Genomic DNA, 12,245 nt, shown 5'->3' on the forward strand with positions numbered 1-12,245 from the left:
TTGCCTAACAGCTAAATTATACTTTGTATAGAAAACTGATCACGTGGTACCTTTGGTGTCATGTTGTATAGATCTGTGACCCAATGAATTCAGAGTTGCTCTCCAAAGCTCTGAAGTCTACCAGTCTTACGCTTACAGAGTCCCCTACAGGGATGCACACACTCCAGCTGGGTTCTCCACTCTCTCCTGAACTATGAGCGAGGAGGAGGAGGAACTGAGTGTAGGGCTTTTCATTTCTTCCCCTTTCATGCAGCACAAGACACTCCAGAAGCAGCCATGGCCCTCACGGAGCCTTCTGGCCAAAAGACTTCAATCTTGAGGGCAAAGGCTGAAGAGTGCATGAAAGTGAGAGAGACAGGGGCAAGCACTTGTCCCACCTTGTAACATCACTTGTCGGCAACTTCTCATCTGATCCCAGGCTGCAAAGGGTTGCAGCTCAGCTTGTAAATGACTGGGTACCATTACAGTGGTATTATCAAGCAAGGAACAATGTTAGAGTAGCAAAAAGACACGGCTCTGCCCTGGGCTGGGGAGGCACACTGGGACAGCCTCCAGTGCCAGACCATTTTTAGCAAAACAATCACAAATACAATTAACTTCTTAGCTGACTTGTCTACAAAGAGGGAAAGGCTCCATACGATAAGCAGCACTCATTATTACTCTGCTGCAGAATTTAGTTCTTCCAGAAGTAATACACTCTGTTTTGCCAGCATCTAACAGCAAACCATATAACACGAAGATGCGGAGTTAAGGTACCTGTAAATGCACTGGTTTTGTTTCCTGGCTTTTGTGCTTCCCAGGGCTGTCCTTTGTTGTGCAGCTCTGATATTTTCCAATTTTTTTATATTTGGATATAGTAATTGCTAACACAGAGCCTAAGGCTAGCAATCATAACATCTATTTACAACAGGCACACTGGCTGTGTGCAACTGTTCCACCAGCCTCCCATTTGCTTCAAACATGTCAGTCTCCCTGAGGACACGTTTAATGAGAAACCACCCCCTACCCTGCAAAGCCCTGTTTTATTTGCTGCCAAGCCTCCTGCATCCCCCTGGACAGATTATTTTTGGAAGGCTGACCAGGGAATATTTACCAGCTATTGAATCAACAGAGTTCAGCCACATGCCAACATTTCATTCTGTTACCTAAATGGTGTCAGAACTCTCAGAACTCCATCAAAACAGAAGTGGTTTGTACTTTGGTATTAAAAGTTATGTCCAGGCCTGAACACCTCGTTGGGAGCTGGGCCACACAGCACGCTCCTCTGGGCAAAGATTTCTTTTCTAAGCAGCCGTTATGCAAGTACCAATCTGTAAAAAAAATTGAAACTCAAAGAGAGAGAACCTTGATTTGACATAGTGCTCTTGCTGCATGTTCCGTAGAAGGGAGGTCACCCACATCTTTAGATCTAACGGAAAGTAGGAAAGAAGCACCAAGTGCAAGGTTCTGCATGTGGGCTGGGGCAATACCAAGCACAAGCACAGGCTGGGCAGAGAATGGATGGAGAGCAGCCCTGAGGAGAAGGACTGTGGGGTGTTGGTGGATGAGAAGCTCAACTCGGCCCAGCCCGGAAAGCCCAGGGCCGGGGCGGGTGGAAACTGGGCTGTAAATCCTGGGCCAAAGTTATTTCCTGCAGCTTAAGAAAACCGCGTGGGTCTGGTGATGTCTGGTCACGGTCTTTAAACCCCCACCCCCCCACCCCCCCCAGTCGGTATTTCTAATAACAAAGGGTTAAAAGCCAGCAGGCAGCCCCGCGGCGCACAGGCAGCAGGCAGGCAGGTGCAAGAGGAGCCCAGAGCCCCTGGCAGCATCAAGGGCAGCACCGCCGCAGGCAGCGCTGCGGGGCCGGCACGGCGGAGCGGAGCGGAGCAGAGCAGGGTGTCCACAGCAGCGCAAGCCCCGCGCACCGCCCCCCGCGGGGCGCCCCCCCCTCTCGCTGCCGCGGCCGCGGGCGCCAGGCACCGGGAGCAGGCGGGCAGCGGCGCCGGGCACATGGGCAGCGCGGCAGCGGAGCCCGGCGCCGCCGGCCCCCCGCGGGCGGGCAGCCCCCGCCGCCCCGCCCCGGCACAAGCGCGGCGAAGCCCCCCGGCCCGACCCACGACCCCCGACCCCCGGCGCGGGCAGCTGCGGCCGCTCCTCCCCCGGGCCGGCACCGCGGGCTCCCCCTCCCGGCCCGCCGCCCGCCTGCAGCCGGTCGGGGGCACCGGGGCGCGGGGGGGCAGCGCCGGGGCGCGGGGGGGCAGCGCCGGGGCGCGGGGGGGCAGCGCCGGGGCGCGGGGGGGGCAGCGCCGGGGCGCGGGGGGGCAGCGCCGCGGCCCGGGCCCGATCCCGCCGCTGCCGCGCCCGAGGCGCTGCCGCCGGGAGCTTCGGGCTCAGGCTGATTCCAGGGGCCCGGAACTCGGCGGGGGCTCCGCGCTGGCAGCGCTGCCCGGTGCGTAACGCTGCAGGTCAGACCTGTACCGCGGCGTGGGGCTGCAGCTGGGAAGCGGCGTGCGCGGAAACCCCGCAAAGCCTCCGCAGCCGCGCAGAAAGCGCGCACGGGCCGGCGCGGCGCTGGGAGCCGCCACTGCCGCGGCTCCCGGAGAAGGGCCAGGGGCCGGGGCGGCTTGTTGCCGCGCAGCCAGGCTCGCCCCTGCAGCCTCCCCGCAGGAACTGGGACATGGCACAAAGGAAGAGCGGGCCGCCAGCTTGGAAACTGCTCTGCCGGGCAGCGGCTGCTGGGTGATACACATGTCAGCAAGAACCTCTGGAACAGGAAGCAGCTGTTTCTTCCAGCTGTGACACGCTCACCCTTGGTCATCGAGAACACGGAGAGAACACCAATGCGACACCCACTGCTGTGCCAAAGCTTCATTTATTGCAACACTGCTACAAGTCTGACAAGGGAATCCAGCTGGCAGCTGCTGCACATCTGTCACCTCGAGAAAGCACCCCCGCTTCCAAGGTATGTCCACCAGCAGACAGAGATCTAGGAAGAAAAGGGAATGCTGAGTACACAGCAGTGCTCGGGTATGTTTCCCTTGGCAGCATACAGAGCAACCGCATTTCTGTCGGGCACTATAAAATGCACTTCCAACGGCAGACTAGAACCCGATCACCTGAGGCCCACCCTGCCTGGGCAGGGGTACAACAGGGCACACACGGGAAACCACATCCCGCCCTGCTCCCGGTAACAAGACTGTCAGTAAAAACGTCTTATTACAGAAGTTGCTACCTATTTAAAATACCTTATTACAAAACATCTTACTACAAAAGTTACTACTTTTTTAAAAATATCTTGTTACAAACCATCTTATTACAGAAGTTACTACTGGTTAAGAAAGATCTTATTACAGAAACTGTAAGGAAAGGTTTCGCCTCAGTTCATCTTACTGCCCGGTGCTCCCTTAGCACATCCTGGCCCCAGCTGGGAGCTACACAAGCCGAGGCGGTCCTGACAGCTTCTCTGCTCCCTTCTCGTGCGTTTGGCTCAGGGCTGGCTCGTATGAACACGCATGAAGCCATTACATTGATGGTTTAGGTGCTCTTCCACATGGATCTCCTTAACACCACAAATAGAGGATGTGCCCCCTTTATCCTTCAAACAGTATTTTAACATAAACAGAAATGTATAGCTATTAAAAACTTAAGATCTGCTGTCAACATAAGTACAATCTTCCTCTAAAAGTTTAAAAAATATTTTCAAGACATAAGTAGAACAGAGTACTAGAATAATAAATAACTTATCATTACAGATAGCATTAGCATCAAAAGAAAATTATTAAACCAGAAGAATTCCCCAGGAACGTAAAAGATCAGCAGCTGTGACATACATACACTTGCTGGTGGAACAGAGAGCTGGTTCAGGAAGGAAGAAGGTTTCCTGGTTAATCACTTAGAAAATTAGCTCATCTTTCCTTTAGCTGCTCTCCTGAAATCTCTGACCCATTCAGACCCAGAGTCTTGCGACTTTCCAATGCTTTTGTTTCATACACGATCCCCAGTAAAGGGCCACAGAATGACTGCAAGCAAAGACAAGCAAGAGCACCAAACACCATCTATGCTGAGCATAATGTAGCTCCCAACAACGTTAAATAGATAAATAAGTAAGTGAAATAGATTCCTAACAGAGCACTAAAACCCATTTGCTTCCCAGTAAGGATGTCTCAAGAAAGTTTTTAAGGTTTCCTGTAAAGTTCAGACTTTCCAAATCTAAAGAATACAAACAGCTAAGTAATTACTTCATATTAATTACTCTGACCACTAGATGCTTTATAACTTGCTTTATAACTTGACAGGTAGAAAATGTAATGAAAGAGGCCTACTAAACATTACCCTACCAAGTTAAAAAGAAAGCAAAAAATAGAGTGGTGTGGGGCTATATTTTTGTTGGTTTTACTTGTTGGTTTTTTGTTTTTTTGTTTTGGGTTTTTTTGTGTGTGGTCTTTGGTGTTTTGTTGGGGTTTTTTGGTTTGATTTTTTTTTTGATTTTTTTTTTAAACACAGCTGAAATGATCCAAGGTGGCTGTTGTGGGCAAAGCTCCACTGCTGCTGGAGTCTGACAGGGGAATCCAGCTGGCAGCTGCTGCACATTTGTCACCCACTTCTTACTCTCTTGTTTCGTCCTCCAGAAAGCACGCCCGCTTCCGAGGTACATCCACCAGCAGACGGAGATCTAGGAAGAAAAGGGAATGCTGAGTACGTATCAGTGCTTGGGTATGTTTCCCTTGGCAGCGTTCAGAGCAATTGCATTTTTATCAGGTACTATAAAATATGCTTTCAAAGGCAGACTATAACCTGATCATCTGAGGCCTACTGTTTAAAGAAATAGGAATTCTTCCAATTTTTCAAAAAATTAAATATAAAACCCCAACAAAGCAGATTATAAGAAAAGTGCTCCCATTCTTCAGTATGTATTATTTAGACGTGCCTTCGCTACCGTGGATACCAAAAGCCAAACATTAATTACTATAAACCCCTGGCAGTATCTACAGAAAGGCCTGACCTGCTTGTGCCATATCCCTTTGTTTACCCAGAAAAGGCACAATTGCCTCAAAGCACACCACAGCCAGCGCCAGGATCCCAGAGAAAAGTCGTGGTGTCACAGAGAGGACGAACAAGAGGCTCCTTTTTTGACAATTACCTCGATCCACAGCAAAACAGAGATACTTCCCACGTATGGCCAGATCTTGCAGGTCAAGAAAGCGAACAAGTACCCTTATAAAGTCACAACAGCGCTACCACTGCAAACATCACCCACAAGAAATTTAACCTCTAAACAGACACATTCACATCTTCCAGCCTCTGTTCGTTCTCTGTACTACAAAGTTCCTGCAATAGGCACCACTTTTGCACTTTCTGACATCTGCCTCCTGCCAAAGCAGACTCTGTTGGGAAACACATCTTGAAAACACATAGGGATGGAGAAATGAGAGGGCTTGTAACAATGCACCTCTAAATTATGGCAAGTTAAGACACAGGGTATAACATCCACTCATCCCAAAGAGCAGACTGCCAGGACAGGCAATTTGAAATGCCTTCAATGAATATATAATGACGTCAAGGTAATGGCAACTGAGCTGGAGCAAGCAGCTGCCGCTTGGACCCCCGAGAGCAACTTCGCTTTGGGCTTCACACAGATGTTCAAAAGTTCATGGCCAGGCCTTTCCTCACATTAACTCTTAGCACCTTTGCAGGAAGAGATCTCACTGTGACCCGCTAGGAAAACTAAATGAACATTAACAATATTTTTGGCTGGAAGGTGCAGGAAACAGATCAAGGGAACAGATGATAGCATGGGAGACCTTGCCTGAATGAAGATTTGCCCTTAGCAATTGCCCCCAGAAATCTATTTACCTTGGAGGGAATGAGAGAGAACGCACGGTGACACAACTGCAGTGGCATGGGAGTGGGTGGTAAATGTCTAGGGCACCTTGCAGCATGATAGTGATGGATTCACCTGAGACAGTAGCATCTCAGTATTATGTCTGCATTCTTGCAGGAAAAAAAAAGAAAAAAAGTCAGAGAAAATCATCAGATTATTTGAAGGACTAGACGACTCACAGAAAGTATATGGTCAGCCATCGAGAAAGAAAGTTTTTTTCCTTAATGTCTCAGCATCATCTTAAATGCTTCAATCCAGAAGTAACAAATTCCCCCTGCTCCATTCTGAGATAGCTATTTCCAGAAAGACGGGCTGAAAACAAAAATTCCTCCCATCAGAATCTGGTCCTTCTCCCGTGCTCTTTTAGAAGAGGAAGCACAAGCCACAGGTATTAGGTCCAGTACAGCTGTGTTCACTAGCTGAGTGTGCCTGTGCAGCACAATACAGAGGAGATGGGGAAGGAGACTCAAAAGTATTTACAGAGTTCCTCTCAATCCTTTGTGAAGTCCAAAAGGACTCCTGTTGCAAGTGCGTATGCTGCCAACAAAAGCGGACAGATTTATTTCAAAACTCCCATTTTAACAGACAAGTTCAGCTAGAAAGTAGTGGGAAAAGCAGATGCATCATCAGCACCTTCAAATCTATGTCCTAAGAGTGAGCTTGGGGCTAAAAAAAAGCAGTCCCTGAAAGGTGAACTATTCCTTGCACCTCTGTGTGATAAACACGGCAGGAGCTAGAGCACCATACCCATCGCCTCTCAAGAAAAAGAATGGGAAGGGAACAGATGACACAGCCTGTAATCATTTGCAATGATGTATCTTAGTGCTGAGTTAAGTTCTGCACCCTCTGCAGCAGACTCTGGCTCCCGGGAGGACTCAGAAGTAGTTGAAGAGGAAGGTTCTTCACCCACTGTGTAGTTAATCTGCATTAATGACATTAACTTACAAAAACCACAGTGGATGCTAAATGTTTGCACAGCTTCAAAAAGGGACTCTAAAAATCAATTGAAGAAAAGGTTACTGAGGCCTTTTCTGCTTAATGGTACAGAAATGCCAAAGACACTGTTGGAGACAGGACAATGAACTAGAGACACCTTTCATCTTGATTCTTCTGGGCAGAATGTTCTTAAAACTGCTAAGCTAAAATTTAGCTGAGAAGGTTGGTTAAATACATTGTTTTTCCATTTGAAGGAAGCAGATAATCTATTTCAGTGATTTATGGTGCTTCAGAGATGGGCTGGAAGCTATGGAGGGAAACCCTGGGGACAGTGTTTTAGTGAAAGGACACTCGTCTTTTCTTGCTACAGAACAGCTGTGAAATGCAAAGAAGTCCAGTCCAGCTCTTTGGAGGGAAGCAATGCCTTCTCCACAAAAGCAGGTTTGATTCTTGGTGCGGTTTTACAGATTAACACCTTGGGTTGGGCTCAGAGCTGCTCCCAGTCACTGAAATGTACCACATTATATTGGCTCTCGCTGTGTGGTATCTACAACTTGGTGTCACCACGTAACAAAGAAAAGTGAATATGTCAACAGCCTACTGAAACAGATGGAACAAAAGCCTTTTCCACAGCAGGGTATATGTATCAAAGTGCAGGCTCAGAAAACTTGCAAAGGAGTGCCCAAAGGAAAACAGGAAAACAGAGAGGACTCCATCACACTCAGAGGGTAAGTTGCCAAGAAACACCTGGTAATCATCATGATGTATTTTAGCACAGAAAGATTAAGAAAGAAGTTGTTTCCAAAGTCTCACAGAGGACAGGAGGTGCTGACAGACAAAGGTGTAGTCAGAGCAGCAGAAGTCAGCTCGCACTTGAGCCTGCCTGCTTCAGGCTTACAGCTGACATGCAGCCGACAGGCTATGCCAGCTTGGAGGCTTCTATCACGCACCCAACTGACTTTGGGCTAGCTTGAGCCTGATCACGTTGGGCTCAGGTGTGCTGTCTATCTCTACCCTTAACACGCACACCAAGCCCCAAAGGTACAACAGTGGAGATGCAGGCCTGGATGACCGTCACATTTCCCAGAGAGCAGACTATGCCAATCGTTGCTAATTAGCGTTAGCGTAACAGTGTTTCATCCCTGTGGAACAATCCCATGGGAACGCTTTCCAACATGTTCCTGTACATAACTTTACAACTGGCACGTTAAGCAAATGTTTTGCTTCAGATATGAAAGCTGAGAAGTTTGCTAGTTATCTGTGATACCAGGAAGTAATTGAACAAGAGCTCTCGATTCTGTGTTTTAAACAAAAGCTTGTCTTTTTTCAAGGTGGCATCCCACCTTTTTTCTCAGCTTCCTGACAGAAAGACTTTATTCCTTACTTAAATGTTTGAAACTGATGGGCATTATGAGCTGAACTATTAACCAGCATCATGATCTGGAATCTAGAAACCACCCTTTGAAGTGAGCAACGGCTCTTCAAACCCCACCATCGGCTCTTTGATGAACAGCTGTGAGGGAAACAGCTTCTTAGAGACTTGCAGGCTGAACCAAACTCCCCTCTAGAATGGATCCCAAGTACTTTTTGTGTCCTCTTAGGTCTCTCTAATCTGTGGACATTTCTGTTTTCCCTTCAGTTACTAGATTTGTGAAGTTTTTAGCCTCAGATACTCTGCGGCTTGTTTTTCTCATGTGCTTCAGGACACTACCAGACTGGTACAATGTGTTCAGTGATCTGAGACAAAGCGTTCAGACTTCTACACTAGCTTCATCAGTTTGGTGGGTTTTGCCCCTGGAACTTCCATAGTTACCTCATTACTCAGTGTCTCCTTCACAGCACTGTCGCCCTCCAGCGAACACGTCTATGGACTTAATCTCAGTATTGTGACATCCAGGTTTCTGGCACAACTCCCAGAACTCCAAGTTTTATTTACTTACATAATTTATACCCTTTCCCACATCAGAGTAATTAGCATAAGTGTCTCTATTGAAGTGTGTTGGTAAGTACACTAAGAGGTTGTACAGTTTAATATTTTAACTGAAGGAACAATGAGGTACTTACACGGCAGACAACAAGTAAATTCTCCTACTCTCCCCTTTCTGTAATAGTTAGTTTCAGAGTAGCTGTCACCGTAATCTCTGAGAAAACATAGAATCTTTCTTACCGAGAGAGTTGCCTGTGTCTGAACTGCGTCTTTTCCGGGAGAAAGATTTTACAGATGAATCTGTCTGTTCTACAGATTCGTTCACAGGCTCAGCTCCTGAAGTGAATTGTCTCTCTTCTGTCTCCGATGTCCTGGATTCACTTTTAACACTACTATTCTCCTTAAAAAAACACAACACAACAACAAAAGAAATAAAACCAAAGATCACTCAATGTTATCTTATAATAAAACTAATATATAACCAATAAAACAAAATAAAAGCTATTCTTCTCCACTCCAAAAGGGCATCTAACAGGTGGTGAACACTGCCTAGACAGTTGACACAGTAAGTGTTTTTAACTCAGAATTAAGGTTGCTAAATTGAAACAACCTCTTACAAAACATCATATTAAGCAAAATATGAGATCAGAAAACTAGAATACACAAAGTTAGGGTACATGTCCCCACAGTCTGAACTTTTCCCTCAGTTATTAAACTAGCTAGAAGAAATAAGCCAGAAGAAATACAGGTGCGCTCATTGTTACCAGCACCTGTAATAATGACAACAGATCTAGCTCAAACAACTTCGCAGAGCTGTGTGATGCAGAACCACACGTGAACCACACATTTCTGGTTGGGAATCTCACCCCACCCCATTAAATTATAATGTGTTGCTTGCTTTTTAGAGCCCTCTGCTGCTGCTCTGCATGTATTTTGCAGGCAGCCATTGGGCAGACTGGTACATTTCCATGATCATGTGGCAAAAATCTGTAGCTAAAAAAAAAAAAAAAAAAAACCAAAAAAACCCAACCTAGTTTTGTTTCTATTTCACTGAGGCTGTAGAGGCCCAAAGTTAAGCGCCTGGAATTTAGCTTTAGACAGAAAAAAATTCTCAATATCACCTGTTCTAGAATATTCATCTCCTCTGCAAATATCTTATCCATCAATAACCTAAAGATGAATGACTGGTCAGAGTCTGCAACGTTTCCTTCTGTTAAGGGGAAAAAAGCTTTTGAAAACCATTATGTGTGAGTTTACAGAAGACAAGAGGTCACACTTGGTAATAAGATAGTCTTTCCAAAAATCACGCTCGCCACCTTGAGTCTGTCATTACTCAATGTTGAATATATAACCTGCTATGTGTATACATATCAATAGAAACACACATACATTCCTTGACAAAGTTGTATAATAACATTTGAAAAGGCCTGTGCAAATACAGTAATGGAGTACTCCAGGGAGAACTAGTTCCCTCCAACACACCTCCTGCACTTGCTGGATACCCACTTGACTCTTTTTTTCCTCTTTGAAATGTGCTGTCTGGATGTATTGCTTCTGTACTGTTAACAAGGCCATGTGTAAAACACGTGGCTAGCAGTGCCTTTTGTCTGATGTCTGAACCACAACTCCTTCCCAGGCACTAAAACAAAGGAGGCAGGCTAGCTGTAGGTCACTACCTTCACCAGCTAGAATCCAAGTCTCACGAGTGATGATGACCTCTCTATTCCTGGTGACATTTACATAATAATAAATTTCCAGGAAAATTAGTGAGCAGCTTAATGAAGTAGTGAGAGAAGGGAAGATTTCTCAAGTAAGCATTCTAAACTGGATATTCCACCAAACAACTGCTCTAGAAACAATTCTGCAAATTTCATTATTTAAAAAGAAGAGAATAATGAAGAGCAATACCAGGTGGGGGATGTAGAAACCAAATTGCAGTGTTTGATAAAGAAAAAACAAATAACATGCATATTGGGATAACCATTATCAAGAAACTGTTACTAGCCGACGTGGTGAAAGAAGTCTAGACACTCTAACTAGCAGTTCTGCAAAGGACCTGGGGGTGCTGCAGTGCCCAGTAAGGCTAATGACACCTTGGGCTATACCAGGACGAGCGTGGCCAGCAAACTGAGGAAATTTCATTCCCCCTCACTGGTGAACCTGTACTTCCAACGCTGTGTCCAATTTTAACCCTTACAGCTGCGTGTGTGGAAACTGAAGAGCAGTCATACGGCACAGCACCCCTTTCAGATTCCTTTTTATCACTGTGTTTATAGAATCTTACACACCATCTGTTCAGTAACCTAATATAATAGGTAATAATATTTTCATCCAAACAGCATCAGCCTAGCCCACACAAGTCTGGTTCCCAAGCTATCCCTTTTTTTTATTGTTTGGTCTTTTAAGCGAACATGTTTCTGACCGTGGATTCACCACACCTGTGGACAGACCCTCCACTCAGGTCTAATACTTCTGCAACTTCAGAGTCCGAAACATTGTTTGGCAGAGAATCAAACAAAGCTACCAAAGCTGACAGACGTGAAAGTTTTGCCTTTTCACTTCAGTTACTGAAAAACGCCAAAACTGCTTCATCTCACTCACTACTTACACGACTTACGAGACACTGACTGGACTATACCCATACCCAGCTGGAACCATGATGGGAAGCTGAGGTACTAAAACTAGCAGCTCGCATGAATGGGGTTTGCTGGATTAACCTTCCCCAAAGAAAGCAAGCGTTTCAGCCTTCACATAGGTATGCTGCCAAGGAGACTGAACAAAATCGGGGGCAAATTCCTCTTGATCAATCATTACAGACATGTTCTATTTCCACTTTAAGAAGCAAATGAAACATTTCTTAGGAGTAGGAGTGGAATAAAATATGCCCATTAAAGGCCAAAGCCTGTAAAAGTCTAGGACAGAAATTCACTGAGGCTGAGAGGGCAACACTGGATCTGAACTGTTGAACGTACTAACTCTTTTCATGTAAAGAACTGCTCTTTAATTTGCTGTCTTTTAGGAAATCGGGAAAGCAGAATAAAGCAGGTTTCTACTAAACTGTTACTTCTATGAGGAAGAGAGTTCAAGGCTCAGTGCTGGTCACAAGAGTAATTAAATGCTGGGAAATACCTGAACGAAACAGAAAACAAAACAGCAAACATCTTTGTGTCACTGTAAAAATGTTCTCTTCATTTCAGAAGAGGATGTACTAGAAAAAGTTGAGAACAATTCCAACGCTAACCAGAGGTGCAGAGCAGCTGCCACGCAGAGGAAGCTACAGCAGGGCTGTACAGTCAGGAAAGGTGACTACTGAGGCGGCTGTGATAAGCGATGCAGAAAGTCACAAGTGACATGCAGTAAGCAGCCAGGGATGACAGCTGAATGTCCCTTCTGAGACAGAAATGGGGAAGCATCACATGAAACTACTAACAGCCACGCACAAAAGGAAGCTCTTCGTGCAGGAATAGCCCGTGAGCAAAGTACCAGCTTGGTCAAAAGGTCCCGTATGCTAAAACCGAC

This window comes from Falco cherrug, unplaced genomic scaffold (assembly GCF_023634085.1).
Source record: "Falco cherrug isolate bFalChe1 unplaced genomic scaffold, bFalChe1.pri scaffold_35, whole genome shotgun sequence".
Lineage (NCBI taxonomy): Eukaryota > Metazoa > Chordata > Aves > Falconiformes > Falconidae > Falco > Falco cherrug.